This window comes from Oncorhynchus nerka, linkage group LG7 (genome assembly GCF_034236695.1).
Source record: "Oncorhynchus nerka isolate Pitt River linkage group LG7, Oner_Uvic_2.0, whole genome shotgun sequence".
Classification (NCBI taxonomy): domain Eukaryota; kingdom Metazoa; phylum Chordata; class Actinopteri; order Salmoniformes; family Salmonidae; genus Oncorhynchus; species Oncorhynchus nerka.
In genome coordinates, this window is record NC_088402.1 from 56,036,280 (window position 1) to 56,063,981 (window position 27,702).

General features: G+C 43.4%; 1 pseudogene; it reads left to right on the top strand.

Annotated features, from left to right (window-relative positions):
• The first annotated feature begins 1,071 nt into the window (after nucleotides 1-1,071).
• The window catches only part of LOC115132006 (rho guanine nucleotide exchange factor 10-like protein), a 29,954-nt pseudogene continuing 3,323 nt past the window's right edge, over nucleotides 1,072-27,702 (top strand).

The following is a 27,702-nucleotide window of genomic DNA, read 5'->3' on the forward strand; positions in this document are numbered from 1 at the left end:
TTGAGGAAAGGCAGGGGTTTGTGATTAGGTCAGAGTCAAACAGGTACAGGACGGCAGGCAGGCTCGGGGTCAGGGCAGGCAGAATAGTCAGAACCGAGGAAACAGAACTTGACAAAAAGGAAGACGGGAAAGCCCCCTGGTAAGACCTGACAATACAAACAAACTGGCAACAGACAAACAGAGAACACGGGTATAAATACACAGGGGATAATGGGAAGATGGGCAACACCTGGAGGGGGGTGGAGACAAGCACAAAGACAGGTGAAACAGATCAGGGTGTGACAATTATTGGATATTTGACATATTACACCCCTTTGCAAATGGAATACTCCCTGATATAGATACAAAACATGCAAGTACTATAGAGCTACAGATGTAGGATCTTAATTTGAGCCAGTGTGCTACAATAGGAAAAATAATTCAGCAGCAACAGGAAATGCAAATTATTCAGTGGATTATAATTGATGGATATTTTTGTTGGGGTGATACATTTTTCATTAGGGCAAATCAAGTCTGAAATTTCAGTGGAAATTACAAACTTTAGAAGCCTTTTTAAAACTCAAATGCACTACAAGTTTGCATTTCCTGCAGTACAGGATCATTCTCAGCAACAAAAGAGTGATCAAATTATGATCCTACATATGGAGAGATACAACTTGATTTCCTATAGGGGCAAGAGACTGCTGTCACCTTCACCTTTGTAATAGGAGTGCATTTATTGACCATGCTATATTGACCAGGACATTAACCCTATTCTTCAGCGATAGGGCAGACTTTTCCACATGGAAACAGGCTTTCTCTCAAACCTGAGGGGCCCAAAGCTAATTCTCTCCACACTATTCAGGGCTGTAGGGATAGTTTTGATTTTCAGTCTCCTGTCTGTAAGTGCTCTTGATGCTGGGTAGAAATTCCCACGATACCCATTGCAGTGGAAAATCCAGTGGGATTGTACACCAGATTGACCTTGCATTGGTAATCTTGTAGTAACCTTGAAAGTCCTCTCTTGACCTGTAACCCACAATTTGCATCTGTTTACTTAGCTAGTCACTATTTTTACTTAGCTAATCACCCATGGCTAAAAACCCTGGGGAGTGGTAGTAGTGCCCAATGTAGCATGCTCTAACTCAGGGGTAGGCAACTAGATTCAGCCGGGGGACGATTTCTGTCGGAGCAGATGGTCTGGAGGCTGGAAGATAATTCTGATCATTTATACACTGCAAATTGACAACAACTGAGCCCGAAATGAGATTGATTGTATTGAAAATAACAATAATTTCATACCTTGATTACACGATGCACTGCTCTCTTGCAGGGAAACCTCCCCCACGCTTGATGTAGGAAGTCCAGGTGATGCAGCAAGTTCTGAAAATGAAAACGTGTCTAGTCCGGAGGGCCTGCAAAGTCCAGATGATATGGCCTGCACAGACAGCCCACCTGGCCCCACTGGCCCCGATGACGTCATCACAACCAATCCGACCAGCCGCTATGACATCCTGAATAGCCCGACCTACCCTACATGACCAGTCCAGACGTCATTTTCAGGACCAGTCGTCCAGAGGTCAACTATGATGATGTGCCCTGTGAGAGCCTCCTCTCTCCTGTGGAAGGTGGGGACTCATACAGTGGTGTGTGCGTGTGCATATGTGTGTGTGTAAGTGCACGCATGTGTGCATACATGTGTGTGTGTGTGCATCTGCAGATGCATGTCTGCGAGAAAATAATGTATGTGATTAATGTCTCCCCAGTTGTGTGTCAGATTGCATTTATGAGAACGTTCAGAGGCAAGTGGACCATCATGGCACCAACAACAGCTGGAGCGGCAGTGAGTTTGAGAGCTATGATGAGCAGTCAGACAGCGGGACCAAAGTCAGGACCCTGCATGGCCCACAGCAGTAGTAAGATAGGGAGGGCTCTTATTTTGTATACTCAGCTGCTTTTGCAATCTCTATATTTTTTTGTATGTGTTATTCAGACCTTGATACTATACATAACTTGGTGCTACAATTATTTAATGACACCCAAGGATGTCTGTTGCGTCAATGTAAGCATTGTTGTTTGTTGAATGGACATGTATTGAGGACTCAAGTGCCCAAAAGCCTGTTTTAGCATGGGCAGCGCCATTGAGAACTTTCACCATTTTGAAGTAGTCAACTGGGTAGAACTTCCTATGGGTTAAGGAAGGATCACATAATTCCATCCGGGTCATCAGGATGGATCAACCAATTAATTATACTCGTGAGCAAACATTCCATAACTGCAGGTGGCAGTAAATCGCTAATCTTGGCTTTATACCTGTTCAAACAACACACTACAGGTGGCAGTACGTACCCTTTCAGCTAACTACTTCAAAATGGTACTGCTTGTGCACTCGCACACAACATAATGGGACAGTTGCAATATTGCAATCTCTGTACATCTCTATCAGTGGAGGCTGCTGAGGGAGGACGGCTCATAATAATGGCTGGAATGGAGTGTTTGATACCGTTCCATTCTCTCCATTCCGGACAATATTATGAGTCGTCCTCCCTCTCAGCAGCCTCCACTGGTCTCTATGGTATGTTGCTATGTCTTTTTCAAAATATAGCAGTACTATGTAGGCTCAAATATCATATGAAAAGTCAAATGCACATCACTTTTCAATCCCAAATTGTAACCAATAGAGGTTTTGGTTGTAGTAGCATTTTAGTATGCATGTCCAACTTTACTAGTAGCCCTATGGTGTAATATGCTAACACTTGACTCTACAAACCACAGGAGGTTGGTGGCACCTTAACTGGGGAGGACTGGCACGTGGTAATGGCTGGAGCGGAATAGGTGGAAAGCTATCAACAACATCAAACACATGGTTTCCCTTCCAGCCATTATTATGAGACGTCCTCCCTTCAGCAGCCTCCACTGAAAAGGTATGAGTGTTTAATTCAACTACAGTTGGGTTAATAAACACACACTCATCTTAAACTGAGGAGCATATGTACACAGCTAGTTTAAATGCACTGCCTTGCTGTGTGTTTAGTAGTTAGTTGTTTTGTCAGCAGTCTCTCTTGGTTCCTCTTCTTCTTCTCTGGGACTTTATAGCAGTCTCTCATGGTTCCTCTTCTTCTTCTCTGGGACTTTATAGCAGTCTCTCATGGTTCCTCTTCTTCTTCTCTGGGACTTTATAGCAGTCTCTCATGGTTCCTCTTCTTCTTCTCTGGGACTTTATAGCAGTCTCTCATGATTCCTCTTCTTCTTCTCTGGGACTTTATAGCAGTCTCTCATGGTTCCTCTTCATCTCTGGGACTTTATAGCAGTCTCTCTTGGTTCCTCTTCTTCTCTGGGACTTTATAGCAGTCTCTCTTGGTTCCTCTTCTTCTATGGGACTTTATAGCAGTCTCTCTTGGTTCCTCTTCTTCTCTGGGACTTTATAGCAGTCTCTCATGATTCCTCTTCTTCTTCTCTGGGACTTTATCTACACATTGCTGCTCCTCCTACTGCTGCTGCTCCTCCACCCTACCTGACACCCTAGACCCACTCCAATTTGCTTACCGCCCAAATAGGTCCACAGACGATGCAATCTCAACCACACTGCACACTGCCCTAACCCATCTGGACAAGAGGAATACCTATGTGAGAATGCTGTTCATCGACTACAGCTCGGCATTCAACACCATAGTACCCTCCAAGCTCGTCATCAAGCTCGAGATCCTGGGTCTCGACCCCGCCCTGTGCAACTGGGTACTGGACTTCCTGACGGGCCACCCCCAGGTGGTGAGGGTAGGCAACAACATCTCCACCCCGCTGATCCTCAACATTGGGGCCTCACAAGGGTGCGTTCTGAGCCCTCTCCTGTACTCCCTGTTCACCCACGACTGCGTGGCCACGCACGCCTCCAACTCAATCATCAAGTTTGCGGACGACACAACAGTGGTAGGCTTGATTACCAACAACAACAAGACGGCCTACAGGGAGGAGGTGAGGGCCCTCGGAGTGTTGTGTCAGGAAAATAACCTCACACTCAACGTCAACAAAACTAAGGAGATGATGGGAAATGATGTAAAATATATCACTAGCCACTTTAAACAATGCTACCTAATATAATGTTTACATACCCTACATTATTCATCTCATATGTATATGTATATACTGTACTCTATATCATCTACTGCATCTTTATGTAATACATGTATCACTAGCCACTTTAACTATGCCACTTTGTTTACATACTCATCTCATATGTATATACTGTACTCGATACCATCTACTGTATCTTGCCTATGCCGCTCTGTACCATCACTCATTCATATATCTTTATGTACATATTCTTTATCCCCTTACACTTGTGTCTATAAGGTAGTAGTTTTGTAATTGTTAGCTAGATTACTTGTTGGTTATTACTGCATTGTCGGAACTAGAAGCACAAGCATTTCGCTACACTCGCATTAACATCTGCTAACCATGTGTATGTGACAAATAAAATTTGATTTGATTTGCTGCTAAAGTTTATTTCTCCTCTGAGTCTGTGTTGGTTATGATCAGGCTGGTTTCTATAATATGAGGTGTCGATGATATGCATGTTTTTAAACAGGGAAAAACAACTTTTAATTTGAGTTTTGAAACTATATATATATACTTAGGAGCAAGGGGAAATTGTCTATTGTAAAGGAGGGCAACACAAATGACTTGTCTTTGCTTGCTGAAGGAAAGACAATTCAAAATATATATTTTCCTGAATACCATGGAACCAAAGTAGGACCAATTTCTTTATATAATGACTATCTAAGGAGAGTGAGAGGAAGGTGTACATTTGAGCTTCTCTGCACTTTCTAAAACAAATCAACCTCCAATTGACATAATTTCGTCAACCCTGTTTGCATTTCTTGCTTCTGCCCTGACTCTATCCTACTCTTTCCTCTCTCTTTCCTTCAAGCTATTCTGCCCGCTCACCTGTTCTTCCAACTTGCATGTGGGATCGTGAGTCATTGTTATGGCTATGACTTTAGCTTTATCAGAACTTGCGGTGACTGAGGAGCGCTGTGCCAAGACCAAGCAGGATCTGTCCATGTGCAGCTGTGACTTCAAGGCACCGCATCATGGTAGAGTACAGAAAGACAGCAGCTGTGTCCCATTTTTCCTAAATGGTTCCTTTACCGTATCTTATCTGCCTTGACCACTGATATGTGAAAAGACTAGTATGCTGTTTATACACTGGCAACCCATCATTGGTAGGCCTGTTTTGAGCTCCACATTTTTAGCAAAAATAAATACAAATAATATACACTACTGGTCAAAAGGTTGAGGTCACTTAGAAATGTCTTTGGTTTTGAAAGAATAAAAAAAAGTCCATTAAAATAACATCAAATTGATCAGAAATACTGTGTAGACATTAATGTTGTAAATGACTATTCTAGAAAGGGCAGATTTTTTAATGGAATCTCTACATAGGCGTACAGATGTTCATTATCAGCAACCATCACTCCTGTGTTCCAATGGCACGTTGTTCGCTAATCCAAGTTTATTAGAAAACCCTTTTGCAAGTATGAAAATTGTTGTTCTGATAAAGAGGCAATAAAATTGGCCTTCTTTAGACTAGTTGAGTATCTGGAGCATCAGCATTTGTGGGTTCGATTACAGGCTCCAAATGGCCAGAAACAAAGTACTTTCTTCTGAAACTCATCTATTTTTGTTCTGAGAAATGAAGGCTATTCCATGCAAGAAATTGCCAAGAAACTGAAGATATTGTACAATGCTGTGTACTACTCCCTTCACATAACAGCGCAAACTGGCTCTAACCAGAATAGAAAGAGGAGTGGGAGGCCATGGTGCACAACTGAGCAAGAGGGAGGCTGCCTAGAAGGCCAGCATCCCGGATCGCCTCTTCACTGTTGACGTTGAGACTGGTGTTTTGCAGGTACTATTTAATGAAGCTGCCAGTTGAGGACTTGTGAGGCATCTGTTTCTCAAACTAGACACTCTAATGTACTTGTCCTCTTGCTCAGTTGTGCACCGGGGCCTCCCACTCCTCTTTCTATTCTGGTTAGAGCCAGTTTGAGCTGTTATGGAAGTTTGTTGTGTGCAACAGGCAGTGGCAATTGAATACAAAAAATGATAAAACATTTCTAGCCTGTCTATCTATGGGTAACAAGGTTGACATGTTATGCTCGACCCGCTCAGTTTTCCACCAGAAAATGGCCAAAAAGAGTAGAACCAGTTCACCTGCATTTACTCTATCATTGAACTATTAGCTGTACAATGTTTCTTTAGAAAAATATTTTAGTTTCACCATATTAAAACGAGAGTTCAGTTCACATAACAGGATTGACCTTACAATTAGGGATAGACGTAATGAAGTAAATAATATTCTTCAGAAATGACTTTGACAAAGCAACAAAAGAACTAGGCTTTACAATGATGGTGAAACTTGGAGAAATTATGGTAATAAGTGGGTTAAAATCTTCTTAGAAGTGACACAGGGTTGACGGAGAGTGTTGATACTTCAGAAACATTATTTAAGGACTATTTATTTAATATAATAGGCTTTCAATATTGGTGCACAATTTATACTTAAAATTTCAAAGGGACGCAAGAGGCACTCATTTTGGGATACTTTGAAAATGCAACCCCCCCCACCCCTTCCTTCCATGTATCCTTCCACTGATTTTATAGTACATGACTGGATTTTGAATCCATTTTTCTCCACAGTTTTCCAGGTCAATAGAACTAGACGTGTACAGCAATTGTGTCAACAACTTCACAAACGCTCTCATGAAGAAAGCCTGCATTTCCAAGACAGCTTTCCTGGAGTTTCTGTAGGTGGGCTACGCTTTCCTATTTGATCAGTCTGTTTACAATGAATTAGTCTTCTTTCCTCTCCCAAGGCTGTAGACATGTTTGCTGATACAGTATATCTATTCGCATTCATAGCTCATTATCTATTTGCATTCCTCGTTTTCTAGCAGCTTTTGGTGAAACAGTCAGTCAGATTGTCGCCAGCCATACAAGGTTTCTTCCTGCATTTTAATTTGTGTTCGGCAACGCCAGACTGCCATATATAGCATGCTCTATTGACTGCGATCTGATGTAATGGACTCTGTTGAGCCAGGCCCTGTGGTTGTTACCCTACATAAGATGCAAGCGTTCAGTCCTGAGAGAATCATGCTTTATGGCTTTATGGTTAAACCAATCCAGCGCTTCCCTCAGTTTATCCTGCTGCTAAAGGTTAGTTCCAAGATGCTCATGATAAGTTTTACAATGCATTGTAACAGCATAATAATGCATACCGCCTGCAGGGTTTAAATAAAGTGTTACCAACTTAAAGATAATACATGTATAATGCCTGCTGTTCATGATTTATATACTGTATACATCTAGATTGTTTTTACATGCAAAATATTCAGTAATAAGCAACAATAAACATATCATGTGAGAGAAGAGGAACACATAAAAAGCTATAGAGCTTCTCAAAACATATAAGCAGTGGTGGAAAAAGTACCCAATTGTCATACTTGAGTAAAAGTAAAGAATTCTTAATAGAAAATGACTCACGTAGAAGTGAAAGTCACGCAGTAAAATACTACTTGAGTAAAAGACTAAAAGTATTTGGTTTTAAATATACTTAACTATCAAAAGTAAAAGTATAAATCATTTCAAATGGCTTATATTAAGCAAACCAGACGGCACCATTTTCTTGTTATTTTAATGTACGGATAGCCAGTGGCACACTCCAACATGCAGACATTTACAAACAAAGCATTTGTGTTTAGTGAGTCCACCAGATCAGAGGTGTCACGGCTTTCTTCTGTTGAAGTAGAGGTGGACCAAAACGCAGCGTGGTTATTGTGATACATCTTTAATGAAGATGATAAATGAACAATATACAAAACAAGCCATGTGAAAAACCAAAAACAGCCCTATCTGGTGTAACAAACACCCACAAACCCCAACACCAAACAGGCTACCTAAATATGGTTCCCAATCAGAGACAATGACTAACACCTGCCTCTGATTGAGAACCATATCAGGCCAAACACAGAAACAGACAAACTAGACACACAACATAGAATGCCCACTCAGATCACACCCTGACCAAACAAAACATAGAAACATACAAAGCAAACTATGGTCAGGGTGTGACAAGAGGCAGTAGGGATGACCAGAGATGTTCTCTTGATAAATGCGTGAATTGGACCATTTTCCTTTCCTGCTAAGCATTCAAAATATGAGTGCTTTTAGGGGTCAGGGAAATGTATGGAGTAAAAAGTACATTATTTTCATTACGAATGTAGTGAAGTAAAAGTTATAAAACTTAAGTAAAAGTTAAGTAAAGTTAAGTAGAAAGTTATATAGTAAAAGTTATATAAATAGTGAAGTAAAGTACAGATACCCCAAAAACTACTTAAGTAGTACTTTAAAGTATTTTACTTAAGTACTCTCCACCACTGCATATAACGGGCATAGTATACAGTAGCTTGCTCTGTTAAGCATGTCAGGTGGAAACCCAGATCTCTTGGGGGAATCCTTTGTGTTAATAACAGGTTTAATGTTCCCTGTCCCTTCTACAGCTCTTTAACTCAGACTAGAGGCAGCTGATACTGTGCGAGGTGCTGCTTGAGATGGTGTACGTAAGGACAGGTCTTACGTACATACGGACAGGTCTTCAAGTCCAAGGAGCGCAAATGTCTTCCTCCGTAACGACACCCTCATCTGTGCAAACATCAGTGTCAAGTGAGTCTGCACTACCAGGATGCACCCATAGAAATAGATTCTCTATGGATGAGGCATACTGTCAAATGTCATGTTGAAAGAATGTTAGCCACACTGCATATTCATGTGAACCAATGTTTTTTTTCTCTGTCCTCTCCAAATCAAATGAAATCAAATGTTATTGGTCACATACATGTAGCGAAATGCTTGTGTTTCTAGCTCCAACAGTGCAGTAATATGTACATTTACATTTACATTTAAGTCATTTAGCAGACGCTCTTATCCAGAGCGACTTACAAATTGGTGCGTTCACCTTAAGACATCCAGTGGAACAGCCACTTTACAATAGTGCATCTAAATCTTTTAAGGGGGAGGGGGTGAGAAGGATTACTTTATCCTATCCTAGGTATTCCTTAAAGAGGTGGGGTTTCAGGTGTCTCCGGAAGGTGGTGATTGACTCCGCTGTCCTGGCGTCGTGAGGGAGTTTGTTCCACCATTGGGGGGCCAGAGCAGCGAACAGTTTTGACTGGGCTGCGCGGGAACTGTACTTCCTCAGTGGTAGGGAGGCGAGCAGGCCAGAGGTGGATGAACGCAGTGCCCTTGTTTGGGTGTAGGGCCTGATCAGAGCCTGGAGGTACTGAGGTGCCGTTCCCCTCACAGCTCCGTAGGCAAGCACCATGGTCTTGTAGCGGATGCGAGCTTCAACTGGAAGCCAGTGGAGAGAGCGGAGGAGCGGGGTGACGTGAGAGAACTTGGGAAGGTTGAACACCAGACGGGCTGCGGCGTTCTGGATGAGTTGTAGGGTTTAATGGCACAGGCAGGGAGCCCAGCCAACAGCGAGTTGCAGTAATCCAGACGGGAGATGACAAGTGCCTGGATTAGGACCTGCGCCGCTTCCTGTGTGAGGCAGGGTCGTACTCTGCGGATGTTGTAGAGCATGAACCTACAGGAACGGGCCACCGCCTTGATGTTAGTTGAGAACGACAGGGTGTTGTCCAGGATCACGCCAAGGTTCTTAGCGCTCTGGGAGGAGGACACAATGGAGTTGTCAACCGTGATGGCGAGATCATGGAACGGGCAGTCCTTCCCCGGGAGGAAGAGCAGCTCCGTCTTGCCGAGGTTCAGCTTGAGGTGGTGATCCGTCATCCACACTGATATGTCTGCCAGACATGCAGAGATGCGATTCGCCACCTTGTCATCAGAAGGGGGAAAGGAGAAGATTAATTGTGTGTCGTCTGCATAGTAATGATAGGAGAGACCATGTGAGGTTATGACAGAGCCAAGTGACTTGGTGTATAGCGAGAATAGGAGAGGGCCTAGAACAGAGCCCTGGGGGAAGCCAGTGGTGAGAGCGCGTGGTGAGGAGACAGATTCTCGCCACGCCACCTGGTAGGAGCGACCTGTCAGGTAGGACGCAATCCAAGCGTGGGCCGCGCCGGAGATGCCCAACTCGGAGAGGGTGGAGAGGAGGATCTGATGGTTCACAGTATCGAAGGCAGCCGATAGGTCTAGAAGGATGAGAGCAGAGGAGAGAGAGTTAGCTTTAGCAGTGTGGAGCGCCTCCGTGATACAGAGAAGAGCAGTCTCAGTTGAATGACTAGTCTTGAAACCTGACTGATTTGGATCAAGAAGGTCATTCTGAGAGAGATAGCGGGAGAGCTGGCCAAGGACGGCACGTTCAAGAGTTTTGGAGAGAAAAGAAAGAAGGGATACTGGTCTGTAGTTGTTGACATCGGAGGGATCGAGTGTAGGTTTTTTCAGAAGGGGTGCATGTAACAAGTAATGCCTAACAATTTTACAACAATACACACAGATCTAAAGTAAAGGGACGGAATTAAGAATATGTAAATATTTGGATAGTGTCATTAACGAAGAAAGGTCAAGATTTCCCCAAGTTTCACCCAACATCACATCTTAAAATCTTCCGTTTTGATCAGTGAACCTCACAAATTATTCATTGCACCCAACTTGATTCAGCTCATGCCTCATGCCAACTTTGCCCTTAACTTGTGAAAGGGATCGCAATGTTTCACAATGCTTCCCATGCATGATTATGGGGAATATATGAATAATAATGTGACCCAAAAATCAGTAGGGGGTCCGCTGTTTGGAGAGATATTCAACTGATCAGAAGGACTGTAATTACAATGTATTCCTGACCCCCTTTCATATTGTTGATTCAAAGAGCCCTGACACATTTGGATGATTTTTCAATTGCTGAATGCATTATCTTACATAGAGGGCTCTATTTTTGGCTGGCGTTATGCCAGCGCAATTGTAACACGCACGCTCGTTGGCAATATCAACCTGCGCTGGGCTATTTTCAAATACTTGCGCAAGAGTTGGTAATTTACCTGTCTTATATGAGCTCACTTGCGCTGAGAAGGGAGGGTGGCAATATCTGAAGTGTGTCCTTAGGGTTAGGGTTAGGAGCAAGGAGTCATCAGGCCAGGTCATCAGACCAGGTAGTCCTGAGGCATGGCCCCAGGGCCCAGGTCCTCTGGGAGGGGAGGGAGAGAGAGAGAATTAGAGGGCGCATACTTAAATTCACACAGGACACCAGATAAGACCAGATAAATACTCCAAATATAACAGACTGACTCTAGCCCCACAACACATAAACTATTGCAGCATAGATCCTGAGACAGGAGGGGTCAGGAGACACTCTGGCCTCGTCCGACGATACCCCCGGACAAGGCCAACCAGGCAGGATATAACCCCACCCACTTTGCCAAAGCACAGCCCCCCACACCACTAGAGGAATATCTTCAAACCACCAACTTACTACCCTGAGACAAGGCTGAGTATAGCCCACTAATATCTCCTCCACCGCACAAGCCCGAGGTGGTGGAAAACCGGACAGGAAGATCAAGTCTGTGACTCAACCTACTCAAGTGACACACCCCTCCAAGGGACGGCATGGAAGAGCACTAGTAAGCAAGTGACTAAGCCCCCATAATAGGGTCAGAGGCAATCGCTCATTACACAATTTATTTATTAATCAAAACGCCAGCTCCACCGCCAGCTATTGTGCTCATAATTCCCGCAGTGAAAATAGCAAAGATATTTCTGACACACCCCAAGACATATAGTGTTAATTCAAGCGCTAAGATTTGCCATTGTGTTAGGTTTGTTAAAATAGAGCCCTCAATGTTTGTCCAGCATCTTGTTCAGGCCAATAGATATGGAAAAGAGAGGGCACTATCTTTGCAATGATGGCTTCTAGGACAGCATGGGAAATACTATTGAAAACAGGCTCTGGGGCATGTGCACCTCTATCCGTCTCTATCTTCAGGCCATTGAAATGTGTTGCTGTTTCTTCAACTAGGGGTACCCCTGATATCAGCAGCCTAGTTACTATTGGTCCTAAATACACAGTGAAGTGGAGCGCCCCCTTGCTGCAGACGCAGGTAGTAGAGGTGGGACAGGAGAGCTTTCAGCGCAAAGATACAGGGAAACGGGCAAACGTTGCTAATGTTCCAGGTAAAAACACATTAAATTCGTCCAATTCAAATTAAATGCATTGTACACCTTCACCTTCACATTCAAGACAAAATACCCATTGTAAGCTATGAAAAAGCAAGCCTTCCCACTCTATCTCCAAGCACTTGTTCCAACTAATACTAGCCTGTCAGTTATCTGGGTATGAGCTCAGCAAGTGTGTCTCTACCGCTACCTGCTTGGGAAGAACTGACTCGTTTTTAAATCTCTAAAGACTTTATTGCCCTAATTGAGTGATAATAGAGGCTACATGTAACCCTCTGGGAGTATGTCAGATGTTCTCCCTAGAGTCTCACATGTCTGAGATAAACATCCCTGTATTATTTTGAGGTTCAGTCTCATTTGGAGGTAACTTACTGTTGATGTGTGGACGTGTTTTGGTGGAGAATCCCAGCAGGATATTTACTAATTCTTGAAATGCCAGAGAATGATGGTGACAGGGACAGTTACAGGGATGTTTTGTCTATCTTATCCGCAAAGAGCAGGTGTAGGTGTAGTCTTTTGCTCCAGCCTTCCGATTCCGCTGATCAACTAATCACAGTCCACTCCTCAAGAAAGACTTAAAACTAGTTGAATCAGATGTATTACTGTACCTCTTTGGCTTGAGAAAGCCTTCACCCACAACAGCCCTTTGTGCATTTTGATATTGATTACTGCATTGTTGGTTTCAGAGCTTGCGAGAAAGGCATTTCACTGTACTTGTGCACGTGACATTGAAACTTGCTTTAGGAGGCGTAAGAGGAGATGGATGATAGTGATGATGACGATGAAGGTGGTGGTGATGATGATAATGATGATGACACCGATGATAAAGATATGACTGTGTGTGCCAGGTAAAGTGTTCCTGGTCCCTCCCTGACTGTACCAGGAGCTGGAGTAGCTACAATACGACCTGCCTGTTGTTGAACAGATCACCCTGCTAGTCAGGACATTACAAGGCACCTACCAGGTTAGACACACATGGACACGCATTAAGGTTTACTTTTCAACACTGCTTCCTGGACAGACAGTGTCACCTTGACAGTTATTATGTTTATTATGTGATACCATTCCTCTACCACCATTTCCTCCCGGGGTGGCAGGGTAGCCTGGAAACCGGAAGGTTGCAAGTTCAAACCCCCGAGCTGACAAGGTACAAATCTGTCGTTCTGCCCCTGAACAGGCAGTTAACCCACTGTTCCTAGGCTGTCATTGAAAATAAGAATTTGTTCTTAACTGACTTGCCTAGTTAAATAAAGGTAAAATATATATATATTTTATCTGAACACAACAGTAGGGCAGGATGTGCCTAGCAATGCAGAGGCTCATCCGCACCAAAGAGGACGAGATCCAGTGTGCCAACAAGTACCACCTGCGGCTGGAAGTTAAAAGGGGTACACAAATGTGACGAAAGATGGCGCTAGAATGCATAGCCACCGTTTTATGGACTCCTGACCAATTCTGCTATTTTGTGTGTTTTTTTTGTTGCTCTGATCTTAACTTTTTTCTACTTCATGTTTACGCCATTGTTTCCTATGTCCAAAAAGCTTCTGGACATCAGAATAGAAATCACTCACCTCAATCTGGACGAAGACTTCTACTTCAATGAGTCTTCGGCACAGAACATACTGCTCACCTTAGATCAGGCTCTAATCCTGACACTCGGAAGAGAAAAAAACGACAGCACATTGATGACACTATGGCGACGAGAGAATCAACCTCTGTTCTATTGGCGAATGTGCAATTGTTGGAGAACAAACAGAACGAGCTCCAGTCGAGACTATTCTATCAACAGGACATTAAGAACTTTAATATACTATGCTTTTTGGAGTCATGGCTGAACAAGGACATGGATAATATACAGTTAGCAGGGTTTTCCATGCCTTGGCAGGACAGAACAGCAGCGTCTGGTAAGATCCGTGGTGGTGGGACGTGTTTCTTTGTCAACAAAGACTGGTGCGCGATCTCTAATATTAAGTCTCGAGATTCTGCTCGCCTTAATTAGAATACCTCATGATATGCTGTAGACCATACTATTTACCAAGAGAGTTTTCAACTATATTTTTTGTAGCTGTCTAGTTATCACCTCAAACCGATGCTGGCACTAAAACAGCACTCAACAAGCCGTATAAGGGCATAAGGGAACAAGAAAATGCTCATTCAGAGCCGGCACTCCTAGTGGCCGGGGATTCTAATGTAGTAAAACTGGAATCCGCTTTACCTCATTTCTAGCAGCATGTTACCTGTATAACTAGAGGGGGAAAAAAACTCTAGATCACCTTTACACACACAGAGGCACATACAAAGCTCTGCCTCGCCTTCCATTTGGAAAATCTGACCATAACTCTATCCTCCTGATTTCTGCTTACAAGCAAAAACTCAAACAGGATGTACCAGTGACGCACTCAATACAGAAGTGGTCCGATGAAGCGGATGCTAAACTACAGGACTGTTTTGCTAACACAGGCTGGAATATGTTCCCGGGATTCATTCAATGGCATTGAGGAGTATACTACATCAGTCACCTCTTCTTTAATGAGTCCATTGACGACATTGTCCCTATAGTGACAGTATGTACATATCCCAACCAGAAGCCATGGATTACAGGCAAGCCCGACAAGTACATTCACACTGAGCTGTTAAAATGGCGCCGGAAAAAATGGCAGCAGTTTTACGGGCGCCTAACCAATTGTGCTATTGTGTGTTTTTTTGTTGTTGCATTATTTGTAACTTATTTTGTAATGTTTCTGGACAGTGATTACTCACCTCGGGTTAGACTAAGATTTTTTCTTCAACAAGCAGGACGCACAGGATGTACTTCAGACACCCGACAAGGCCAACATCCCCGTCATTGGCAAGAGAAAGAGATGCAGGTACAGAGGACACCGAGTGGTGTGCCTCGTAAGGATCCGCAGAAGGCGAGTGGGAAAGCTACCATTACCGAAATATTACTTGCCAACATGCAATCATTGGACAATTGGACAATCAGAAATTGTAACATCTTATGTTTCACGGAATCGTGGCTGAATGATGACATGGATATTCAGCTAGCGGTATATACACTGCACCGGCTAGATAGAACAGCACATTCTGGTAAGACGGGGGGGGGGGGTCTGTGCATATTTGTAAATCTGGTGCACGAAATCTAAGGAAGATTTTGCTCACCTGAAGTAGAGTATCTTATGATAAGCTGCAGACCACACTATTTGCCAAGAGAGTGTTCATCCATACTTTTCGTGGCTGTTTATTTACCACCACAGACTGATGCTGGCACTAAGACCGCACTCAGTCAGCTGTATAAGGGAATAAGGAAACAGGAAACCGCTCACCCAGAGGCGGCGCTCCTAGAGGCCGAGGATTTTAATGCATGGAAACTTAAATCTGTTTTACCAAATTTCTATCAACATGTTAAACGTGCAACCAGAGGAAAAATAACTCCACACACAGAGACGCATACAAAGCTCTCCCTCGCCCTCCATTTGGCAAATCTGACCATAATTCTATCCTCCTGATTCCTGCTTACAAGCAAAAATTAAAACAGGAAGCACCAGTGACTAGATCAATAAAAAGTGGTCAGAGGAAGCAGATGCTGAGCTATAGGACTGTTTTGCTAGCACAGACTAGAATATGTTCCGGGATTCCTCCGATGGCATTGAGGAGTACGCCACATCAGTCATTGGCTTCATCAACAAGTGCATCGATGACGTTGTCCCCACAGTGACTGTACGTACATACCCCAACCAGAAGCCATGGATAACAGGCAACATTCGCACTGAGCTAAAGTGTGGAACTGCCGCTTTCAAGGTGCGGGACTCTAACCAGGAAGCTTATAAGAAATCCTGCTATGCCCCCCGACAAACCATCAAACAGGCAACACGTCAATACAGGGCTAAGATTGAATCGTACTACACCGGCTCTGATGCTCGTCTTATGTGGCAGGGCTTGCAAACTATTACAGACTACAAAGGGAAGCACAGCCGCGAGCTGCCCAGTGACACAAGCCTACCAAACGAGCTAAATCACTTCTATGCTTGCTTCGAGGCAAGCAACACTGAGGCATGCATGAGAGCATCAGCTGTTCCGGACGACTGTGTGATCAAGCTCTCCGTAAGCAGATGGATTAACAGGACATGTGCTCTGGGCAAGTGCTGACCAACTGGCAGGTGTCTTCACTGACATTTTCAACATGTCCCTGATTGAGTCTGTAATACCAACATGTTTCAAGCAGACCACCATAGTCCCTGTGCCCAAGAACACTAAGGCAACCTGCCTAAATGACTACAGACCCATAGCACTCACGTCCGTAGCCATGAAGTGATTTGAAAGGCTGGTAATGGCTCATATCAACACAATTATCCCAGATACCCTAGACCCACTCCAATCTGTGTCCAAACAGATCCACAGATAATGCAATCTCTATTGCACTCCACACTGCCCTTTCCCACCTGGACAAAAGGAACACCTTCGTGAGAATGCTATTCATTGACTACAGCCCACCGTTCAACACCATAGTACCCTCAAAGCTCATCACTAAGCTAAGGATCCTGGGACTATACACCTCCCTCTGCAACTGGATCCTGGACTTCCTGATGGGCTGCCCCCAGGTGGTGAAGGTAGGTAGCAACACATCCGCCGCGCTGATCCTCAACACTGGAGCCCCTCAGGGGTGCGTGATCAGTCCCCGCCTGTACTCCCTGTTCATCCACGACTGCGTGGCCAGGCACGACTCCAACACCATCATTACTTTTGCAGACAACACAACAGTGGTAGGCCTGATCACCGACAACGACGAGGCAGCCTATAGGGAGGAGGTCAGAGACCTGGCCGGGTGGTGTCAGAACAACAACCTATCCCTCAAAATAATTGAGACAAAGGAGATGATTGTGTTCCTCAGGAAAATGAGGATCAAGCACACCCCCATTCTCATCGACGGGGCTGTAGTGGAACAGGCTGAGAGCTTCAAGTTCCTTGGTGTCCACATCACCAACAAACTAGAATGGTCCAAACACACCAGGACAGTCGTGAAGAGCACACGACAAAGCCTATATATTATGAAACTAAAAAGATTTGGCATGGGTCCTCAGATCCTCGAAAGGTTCTACAGCTACAACATCACTTGCTTCGAGGCAAGTAACACTGATACATGCATGAGAGCATCAGCTGTTCTGGATGACTGTGTGATCACGCTCTCCGTATCCGAGAGAGTAAGACCTTTAAAAAGGTTAACATTCACAAGGCCACAGGGCCAGACGGATTACCAGGACGCATACTCAGAGCATGGGCTGACCAGCTAGCAAGTGTATTCTCTGACATTTTCAACCTTTCCCTGACCCAGTCTGTAATACCTACATGTTTCAACCCTGTGCCCAAGAACACCAAAGTAACTTGTCTAAATGACTATGCCTCATAGCGCTCACATCTGTAACTATGAAATTCTTTGAAAGGTTGGTCATGGCTCACAACAACACCAACAAGCCCACTCCAATTTGCATACTGCCCATGTAAATCCACAGATGACGCAATCTCTATTGCACTCCACACTTCCCTTTCCCACCTGGACAAAAGGAGCACCTACATGAGAATGCTGTTCATTGACTACAGCTCAGCGTACATAACACCATAGTGCTCTCCAAGCACATCAATGAGCAAAGGTCCCTGGGACTGAACACCTCCCTTTACAATTGGATCCTGGACTTCCTGACGGGCCACCCCCAGGTGGTGAAGGTAAGCAACAACATATCTTCCATTCTGATCCTCAACACGGGGGCCCCTCAGGGGTGCGTGCTAAGTCTGTTCCTGTACTCCCTGTTCACCCACGACAGCGTGACCTCGCATGACTCCAATACCATCATCAAGTTTGACACAACGGTGGTGGGCTTGATCACCAATAACAATGAGACACCCTTTAGGGACAAGGTCAGAGACCTGGCAGTGTGGTGCCAGCACAACAACCTCTCCCTCAACTTGGGCAAGACAAAGGAGCTTAACGTGTACTACAGGAAACGGAGGGCCAAACACGCCCCCATTCACATTGACAGGGCTGTAGTGGACCTTCAAGTTCCTCTGTGTCCACATCGCTAAGGACCTATCTTGATCCAAACATACCAACACAGTCCTGAAGATGGTACAACAATGCCTCTTCCCCCTCAAGATATTTGGCATGGGCTCTCAGATCCACAAAAGGTTATACAGCTGTACCATTGAGAGCATCTTGACTGGCTACATCACCACTTGGTATGGCAACTGCTTGACATTCGACCGCAAGACGCTGCAGAGGTTAGTGCATATAACCCAGTACATCACTGGGGCCGAACTCCCTGCCATCCATGACCTCTATACCAGCCGGTGTCAGAGGAAGTAAAAAATGTACTGTTCTCTCTACTACTGCAAGGCAAGTGGTACCGGAGCGCCAAGTCTGCGAACAAAAGGCTTCTACTCCCAAACCATAAGACTGCTAAATAGCTAACTAAATAGCTATCAGGACTATCTGCATTGACCCTTTTTGCACTAACTCTTTTTGACTCTATGCACACCCACTGGACTCTACCCACACTACACACTCACACATACTTACACTGACACGCCAACACATACACACGCACACACACACACACTCACTCCCACACACATAACACGTACACACAGGCACACATTCGCCACACACACTTTCACACTCATCATATACACTGCTGCTACTGTCTATTATCTATCATGTTGCCTAGTCACTTTACCCCTACCTATATGTACATATGTACCTCAATTTCCTTGTATCCCTGAATATCGACTCAGTACTGTTACCCCATGTATGTAGCCAAGCTAGCGTTACTCATTGTGTATTTATTCCTTGTGTTACTATGTGTGTGCGTGGGTGGTTGGTCTTTGGGACCTCCCTTGGTTAGGTGGGTGGCAGATGGCAGGGCAGCTTGGAGTGGGTGGCATGGACTGGCACATTCTTAGTCTACTGCCAAGCTGTGGCTAGTCTATTCCTGTGTGGTTTGATATTGGAATATTGGTGCCCTTTACAACTACAGCCAATCATTTAAATGCCAAATAGGCAGTTAATACTTTTTTTCATGTTTCTGATGGAAACTCATTCTCTACTAAAGCAATCCAAGGTCCAGCATTAGCAACATGATCCACTAGCTCATAGCCCTAGAATGCAGGGTCAGGGCTAGGTCAGGGAGACCTGGAGTGTAGTCTGGATGTTCATAAAGCCCCTCTCCATTCCCATCTGCACCATTCTTGCTTGTGATTGTGTGTTTATGTCTGTTTGCAGACACGTGTGAGCCTGTATGCCTATATGTTAAAGCATTTATTTGATTGTCCCTCGGATCTGGACGGCCGGTCAGTTTAATGGTTTTCCAACAGCGCCAGTCCCCTCAGCAAGATCTCCTGGGTGAATCTTTAACAGTATAGCTAGCCTGCGAGCTTAGCTAGCCCACTCCTAATACAGACCTAATACATATTTAAGCTTTGTCGCATATTGGTCATCGTAAATGTTTTGCCCACTGATGGATGTTGTAGAGGTGTACAGGTAAACGTATCTCTTTTGACCAAGGGGAAGAGAACACGCCGGGCTGGGTATGTGCGGAGGATGATGTGAAGACTAGACCCTCATTCTGGTGTCACTCTCTAGCCTGACTACTCCCCATCTTTTCCCCCAAAACTCAAGACCTAGAGGTAAGCAGCTATAGCTGTGAGGAAGCTCAGTGGTGGAGTGGACATATTTTGACAGCAAAATGATGCCATTTAAGAGAGTAGGAAAGCGATCGTAGACAACAGAAAGATATGTTTTATGGTTTTATGAAGAAAACAATTAGGGTCAGATGACACTGTAATAAAGTAAAGTGAGAAATTAAGTTTGAGTTCCTCTGAAGGTATCTGGTACATTGGTCGTTTTGCACTTGAACAGAGAGCAGAAAAAATAGAATAATTGGCAATTAGAGTAGTGTGACTGGGATTCTTTTGTGTGTCGCAGGCTATGATTAGCAGGTTACATCTCGTTCAGTCAGTGTCGATATCTCTAACATTTCCTGGCAGCTGAGCTGGACAAGTCAGCCAAATTGACTGATAAGATTGTGGAAGCTGTTTGATAAAGAAAATGGAATCCTTCACTCACACGAGGTGAATAGCAGTCCTTGCTCATCTAAGAGACCACTAAATTACCAGAGGAACATTTTTTACTTGGTCATTTAGCAAACGCTCTTATTCAGAGCAACTTGCAGCCGCAAATGGAATGGCATTAAACACCTGGAAACCATGTGTATGATGTATTTGATACCCTTCCACTAATTCCACTCCAGTCATTACCACGAGCACATTCTTCCCAATTAAGGTGCCACCAACCTCCTGAGATACAGTATATATATATATATATATATAAAAACAACACCCTTCGTTATTTCTTGCATTTTATATATATATAACACTGCATTCGGAAAGTATTCAAACCCTTGACTTTTTCCACATTTTGTTACGTTACAGCCTTATTCTAAAATTACTTAAATTTTATTTTTTCCTCATCAATCTACACACAATACCCCATAATGACAAAGCAAAATTTTCTAAATCTTTGCGTATGTATTACAAATAAAAAAACTCACATTTACATAAGTATTCAGACCCTATACTGAGTACTTTGTTTAAGCACCTTTGGCAACATTACAGACTCAATTATTCTTGGGTATGACATTACAAGCTTGGCACACCTGTATTTGGGGAGTTTCTCCCATTCTTCTCTGCAGATCCTCTCAAGCTCTGTCAGCTTGGATGGGGAGCGTCGCTGCACAGCTATTTTTAGGTCTCAAAGATTTTAGATTGTGTTCAAGTCCGGGCTCTGGCTGGGCCACTCAAGGACATTCCGAAACGTGTCCCAAAGCCACTCCTGCATTGTCTTGGCTGTGTGCTTAGGGTCATTGTCCTGTTGGAAGGTGAACCTTCACCCAAGTCTGAGGTCCTGAGCGCTCTGGAGCAGGATTTCATCAAGGAACTCTATTTTGCTACGTTCATCTTTCCCTCAATCTGACTAGTCTCCCAGTCTGCCATTCCATGCTTCACTGTAGGGATGGTGCCAGGTTTCCTCCAGAAGTGACGCTTGGCATTCAGGCCAAAGGGTTCAATCTTGGTTTCATCAGACCAGAGAATCTTGTTTATCATGGCCTGAGAGTCCTTTAGTAGGTGCCTTTTTGTCAAACTCCAAGCGAACTGTTGTGCCTTTTACAGATGTGCCTTTTACTGAGGAGTGGCTTCCGTCTGGCCACTACCATAAAGACCTGATTGGTAGAGTGCTGCAGAGATGGTTGTACTTCTGGAAGGTTCTCCCATCTTCACAGAGGAACTCTGGAGCTCTGTCAGAGTGACCATAGGGTTGTTGGTCACCGCCATGGACAAGGCCCTTCTCCCTTTATTGCTCAGTTTGACCAGGTGGCCAGCTCTAGGAAGAGCCTTCTTCCATTTAAGAATGATGGAGGCCACTGTATTATTCAATGCTCCAGAAATGTTATGGTACACATCCCCAGATCTGTGCCCCGACACAATCCTGTCTCGGAGCTCTAGGGACAATTCCTTCCACCTCATGGCTTGGTTTTTGCTCTGACCTGTACTGTCAACTGTGGGACCTCATATAGACAGGTGTGTACCTTTTCAAAATCATGTCCAATCAACTGAATTTACAACAGGTGGACTGCAATCAAGTTGTAGAAACATCTCAAGGATGATCAATAGAAACAGGATGCACCTGAGCTGAATTTCGAGTCTTATAGCAAAGGCTCTGACTGCTTATGTAAATAAGGTATTTCTGTTTTTATTTTTAAGAAATTTGCACACAAAAAAAATCTAAAAACTTGTTTTTGCTTTGTCACAATGGTGTATTGTGTGTTGATTGATGATTTTTTTATTTTTTAGACCTTGGTCTTACCTACATATATCCCCGAGGGGCAAAAAATAGCACTATATCCTAAAGCAGTATTTCAAGCTGTTACAAAATAGCTCTTTACCGAGTAAAAGGCAGGTATGTTAAGATGAAAGATATTATGTGCTCTTCCAGTTATTATGCCGCGCTAACACATAGTTTGCCTGGCAGGGTTAAAGTAACAAAGGATGTTGAAAAGGATATCAAATATGCACTGTTGGCTCTGTGAATGTGCAAAACTAACTCATTATAATAGAATAATGCAGTTAAGATGAAAGGAAACCTTGTGTAAAGTGAAAGTAAGCCTGTGTGTGTGCCCTCATGCATTCATGCATGCTTATGTGTGTCCTGTAGAGGAGATGGGATGCTATCATTATTCTCTCTCATTGTTTGAGCAAAGTGGAATCCCCCACAGCCTCGGAAGTCCCACAAAATGAATGACATGGCTTGTTTCAATCTGGAGTCATGTCATTTGTCAGATGTAGTGATAATCTGTGTTTCCCCTCCCCCTTTCAACACATATACTGCCGATACCGTATCAACACACTCTCTCTCAGTTTCCCCTCTTTCACAGTCTCTGTGTCTAGGGATAGAGGAGAGATCAAAGGGTAAGCACCTTATTTCTAGTGACTCGGCTGAGGCCATTGAGTCCTGACGATAATCCATAAAGCGAGGCAAATGCTGGATGGTATTCAAATTAATCTTTACAAATTGAGATTGAAAGACTGATGGCCCATGTCCCACAAATATTCCTGCATACATATTCCTGCATACATTACAAGTAAACAGTAAATCACAGACCAGCCTGCGTCCAAAATGTCACCGTATTCCCGTATAGTGCGCTGGCTCTGGTCAAATGTAGTGCACTATATTGGGAATAGGATGCTATTTTGGATGCAGCCCAGTGTTCTTTCCATCTCCCTCCGCTCCTCCGACCTCTTACATACTGGACACCACTATTCCCTTCATCTTAACTATTTGAAATTCAGATGCCTCCGTCTCTGAAAGGAGAAATTGTGTGCGATGGATGGCAAGCTCAAAGGAAAATACATTTACACAATTTGTATGGAAATGCAGAAGCAGTGGCAGAGGCCAGTTACCTGGAGACAGCGAACCACTGCAGGGTGCTTGGAGATGATGAACTTGTCCCTGTGTTTGATCTACAATGTTCCAATTTTCATCCATATGTAGCTTAGTAATGTGACCAAACTCTTTATATGTCTTCATTCTGACTGATACCCAGAGTGTGTGAGTGTGTGTAATCATATTGCAGCTCAACCCCACTATGTCTGTTTTGTTATCCCTGTTCGTCTAATACCATCGGCCTCGTCCCATCAAACCTCATCGGATATCTCATTTGTCTTTATCTGCAAATATAAATGCATGTTTCAATACTAGTATTCAACAAAACAATCTGCCACCCAGAGTGTAGGTTCGTTCCACAAAATGAGTCCCTTTTGCATCCCTTTGATAGAAATTGTGCAGCAATATTAGATTTTTTAAAAGCCTGTTATATTAAATAAAGTGCCCTTTTAATATAGACCACATGGAAAAAGTCAATAAATCTGCTAAAGTGCTAAATATCCAACATTTTGACATGTCCCTCTGTGTGCTCTCTATGACCGTTCGGAAAACTTTAACCCACATAGCCCTTTCCTGCAGTCAACTGACCTACTGGCCTCATGGGTGGAATGTTATTAATATTTTTCACGATTAGAATTATTATTTTTTTTACCCTGAAAGTCTAGTGTTTCTACGTCAAACAGTTTTGTTATATTTCAGTCTTCTGTGATATAATATTGGGATGCAAACTCAACATCCATATCTGACATGGTACAGGTGTCTTCTTTTTTTAAAGCCCATAACCATGTGTAGATCATTTTGTTTCAAAGTAGATTCATCCAAGACTACCAAGAAACACTCTGTGTGACCCTGATTTAGCCTACTGCAGTAGACGGTTAACCGCAACATTAAGTTTTCACCATTATTGTAAAGCCCTAGTTATTTTGTTGGTCTGACAAAGTCATTTCAGAAGATCATTATTTATTTAAGGTGATTAGTGATTCATTTTAAGGTTAAAAAACAACAACAGTCCCTTGTTTTAAGGTCAACCCTGTAACATGAACTGAACTCTCGTTTTATAATGGTGAAAGTAAAATATAAAATAATTTTTTGCAAAAGAAACATTGAACATCTAATAGTCAAATCATAGTGTAAAAGCAGGTGAGTTGGTTCTACTCTTTTTGGCCATTTTCTGTTTTGTGGAAAACTGAGTGGGTCGTGCATAACGTGCTTCTGGTTTTTGTATCTACGTGGTAGTTAATCGCATTCACCCGGTGTGACAGGTCTGAATTAGTCCCTGATTAGAAGGAAAGGATGAAAACTAGAAGTGTTTTGGCCCTCCAGGACTGGAATTGGGCAGACCTGCCATAGATGGACAGGCTAGAAATGTTTTAACAATTCAAAAGTTTTGTGAAGCTTGCATTCAATTGCCCCTCCCTGTTGCATACGACAAGCTTCCATTCCCCCTGTCACACGGGGATTGATGGCTGATTTAAGATGAAATCGTTAACCCAGTTATTTTATTTGGCACTTAATACAGTATTTTTTTATTTTACCTCCTGAGATGGGAAACCATGTTTTTTTATTATGTTGAACATGTGCTCGTCCTGACAGAATGTTAAAATTACACTAAGTTACAAGTTACACTACTTATTTTTTGAATCGACCCTGTAATCTCAGCACCCAGAACCAAATCTCATTTGAATTCTAATGGTAAAGGTCCAATGCAGTCATTTTTTATCTCAATATCAAATCATTTCTGGGTAACAATTAAGTACCTTGCTGAGATTGTTTTTTACTAAAATTGTCTTCTTAGCAAAGAGCAATTTCTCTGGTCTGAGTGGGGAGGGGAAAACTGAAAACTAGCTGTTATTGGCAGAGATGTTTGGAACTCTCTTTCCTATTGGTCTATTAACTCATTCACCAGGCAGGCCAAAACTCCATCCCATCAAAACAGGTAGAAATTTCAGGCAGTCTTTTCAAACAACTCTTACACTAAACGGGCAGTATCATAACTTAAACAATTTCACAGTATTATGCCAACCTCATAGTGTGTAAATATATATAAAACACAGGGAAATCATGTTTTTGACTGTACTGGGTCTTTAAGGATGTCGTGAGAAACAAACATTGTGCTTTATTCTGTCCCGTTCAAAACAATTTGGAACTCTGAACTGGGAACTCGGAAATCGACTTCCAACTTCAGTGCGTTCAAGATAACTGGGAACTTACAAAAAAACTAGATCCGACTGGGAAAAATAGTTTTGAATGGACATCCAACTGGAAAATTCCATGTTGGAAACTTGGGAATTTTTCTAGAGCTCTGACTTTCCAACCTGAAGATCACTGATGTCATTATATGAACTAGTTTTTTCCAGAGTTCCTAGTTTTCACGAAAGCACCGTTCCTGTGTGAGATGAGTATTATTTTTTACTTGTCCTGGAATATGGAATTGGTAACTATTTTGGATTGAGTAGAGCATTGGATGTCCTCTGAACATGAAGTCAAGCGGGATGTTGCAGAGACGTTCTAATAATGTCAAAGGAAAACCATTTCCTCAGGTCATTATTCAACATCCGTATTGAGGCAAAGGAACATTCTGGTAACCAACCAAATAAAAAATGAAAATGCAGCTGTAATATGCAATATATTGCCTATAATGTAGAATACTGCCTTTATCCACATAACCAGAGACACTTACTATGCATTTCCAATCCTCTTTGCTATAACTGAGTAGTGATTACAGTAGGTCTGTAAAACTGAGCATTTGTTGTGTTGTCTGCAGCTGAAGACGGCCCTTCACCACCCGGTCCATTGTGCCCTGCTGGGCTTCTCTGCAGCCAGCACATCTCTACCGCAGGGCTATCTCCGGGTAAACACTGCAAACTGTAAATAGATTCCAGGACTGAACTGAGCTGCGGAGAGGAGGAGGAGGTTAGGTTAGTGGTAGGAAGTGTAATGAAGGTGGTTCAATGAGCTATGTTGGTTCATGTGATAAAGTAACCTAGGCCTTAGCTTTAGCTCTTTAGCTCAGAGGGTCTAGCGTCACGAATAAGACCTGTGATCAATCGCTGGTCGGCCCATTAACAGCCTCTATCTGTAATGACCAGGTGGCCAGTGGAGGTGACCGCAACCACGGTCAAGTGGAAATCTTCTCTCTGAACCAGTCCACGCCACACACGTCCAGCTGGTGTTGCCAGTCCTGTTTCTGGACCACATGATGGAGCCCCTGTCCCACCCAAGAGGAAGAGGATTCAGACGCTGCTGCAAAGAACACAGCCAGCTCTGGCAACACCATCTGTGTAGGCCTACAGGATGGTAAGTGAGTCATCATGTACACTGTAGTACAAACAAAAATGGCAGTATTTTTTATGCTGCACCTTATGCATTTGTTTATCCACTATTCCCCATCAAGGAACCAACAAATCAGGAAAAAAAGTGTCAAACTTAACATTAAGCATTCAGCTCATTGTGGCATGTATTGTCACACACAACTCTATCAGTAGAATTCATGTTTGCTCATGTTATTGTCATGTACCTAATATTTAAATGCCCTTGAGGTCACCCTATTTCTCATTAACTCCATTTCCCAGGATCCATGTGTATTTTAGTGTGGAAACGGCCACCCAGTGCCTTCTGACCTTCTCCCACCCAGACAGTTGTCCAGTTCTGTGCCTGAAACACTCTGCCTCTTTCCTGTTCGCTGGGCTGGGGAATGGAAATGTTGCCGTTTATGCTCGGAAGAGTGGAGGTGAGACGGCGAACCAACTGTATAATCACACAGTCATATCTTACATCACAGCTATTTTCTCGTATAATCAAGGTAATACAAATTAACAGGATGGGTCTATTGCAATGAGCAGTGGCCAGTGTACTAACACAAGGTAATCTCTCTATATAACAAATTCTTATTTACAATGACGCCCTAGCAGAAGGCAAAAGGCGTGACGGGCTGGGATAATTTTTTTGTTTCGTTTTTAAAATATAGGACAAAACACACATCACGACAAGACAGACAGCACAACACTACATAGAGAATAAAGAGAGACCTAAGACAACAACATAGCATTGTAGCAACACAACATGACAACAACATGGTAGCAGCACAAAACATGGTACAAATCTTATTGGGCACAGACAACAGTACAAAGGGCAAGAAGGTAGAGACAACAATACATCACGTGAAGCAGTCCCAACTGTCAGTAAGAGTGTCCATGATTGAGTCTTTGAATGACGAGATGGAGATAAAGCGGTCCAGTTTGAATGTTTTTTGCAGCTCGTTCCAGTCGCTAGCTGCGGCGAACTGAAAAAAGGAGCGAACCAGGGATGTGGGTGCTAAACTCACAGGTGATCTCAATTGTAACCATCAATTTCCACGATTTAGCACTCCCTAAAGCAGATGTGACTGTGGGCAGTGGCCCCATCCGCACCCTCCTAATCCTGGAGAACACTTTGTGAGCCAGTTGTGCCAACTTCGTCATCGTCATCCAGGGCTCCAGCTTCCACCTCCAGGTGGGCAAAACACATCCTTCTATACACCCTCATTTACACAGGGCTGAAGGAAAGGGAAG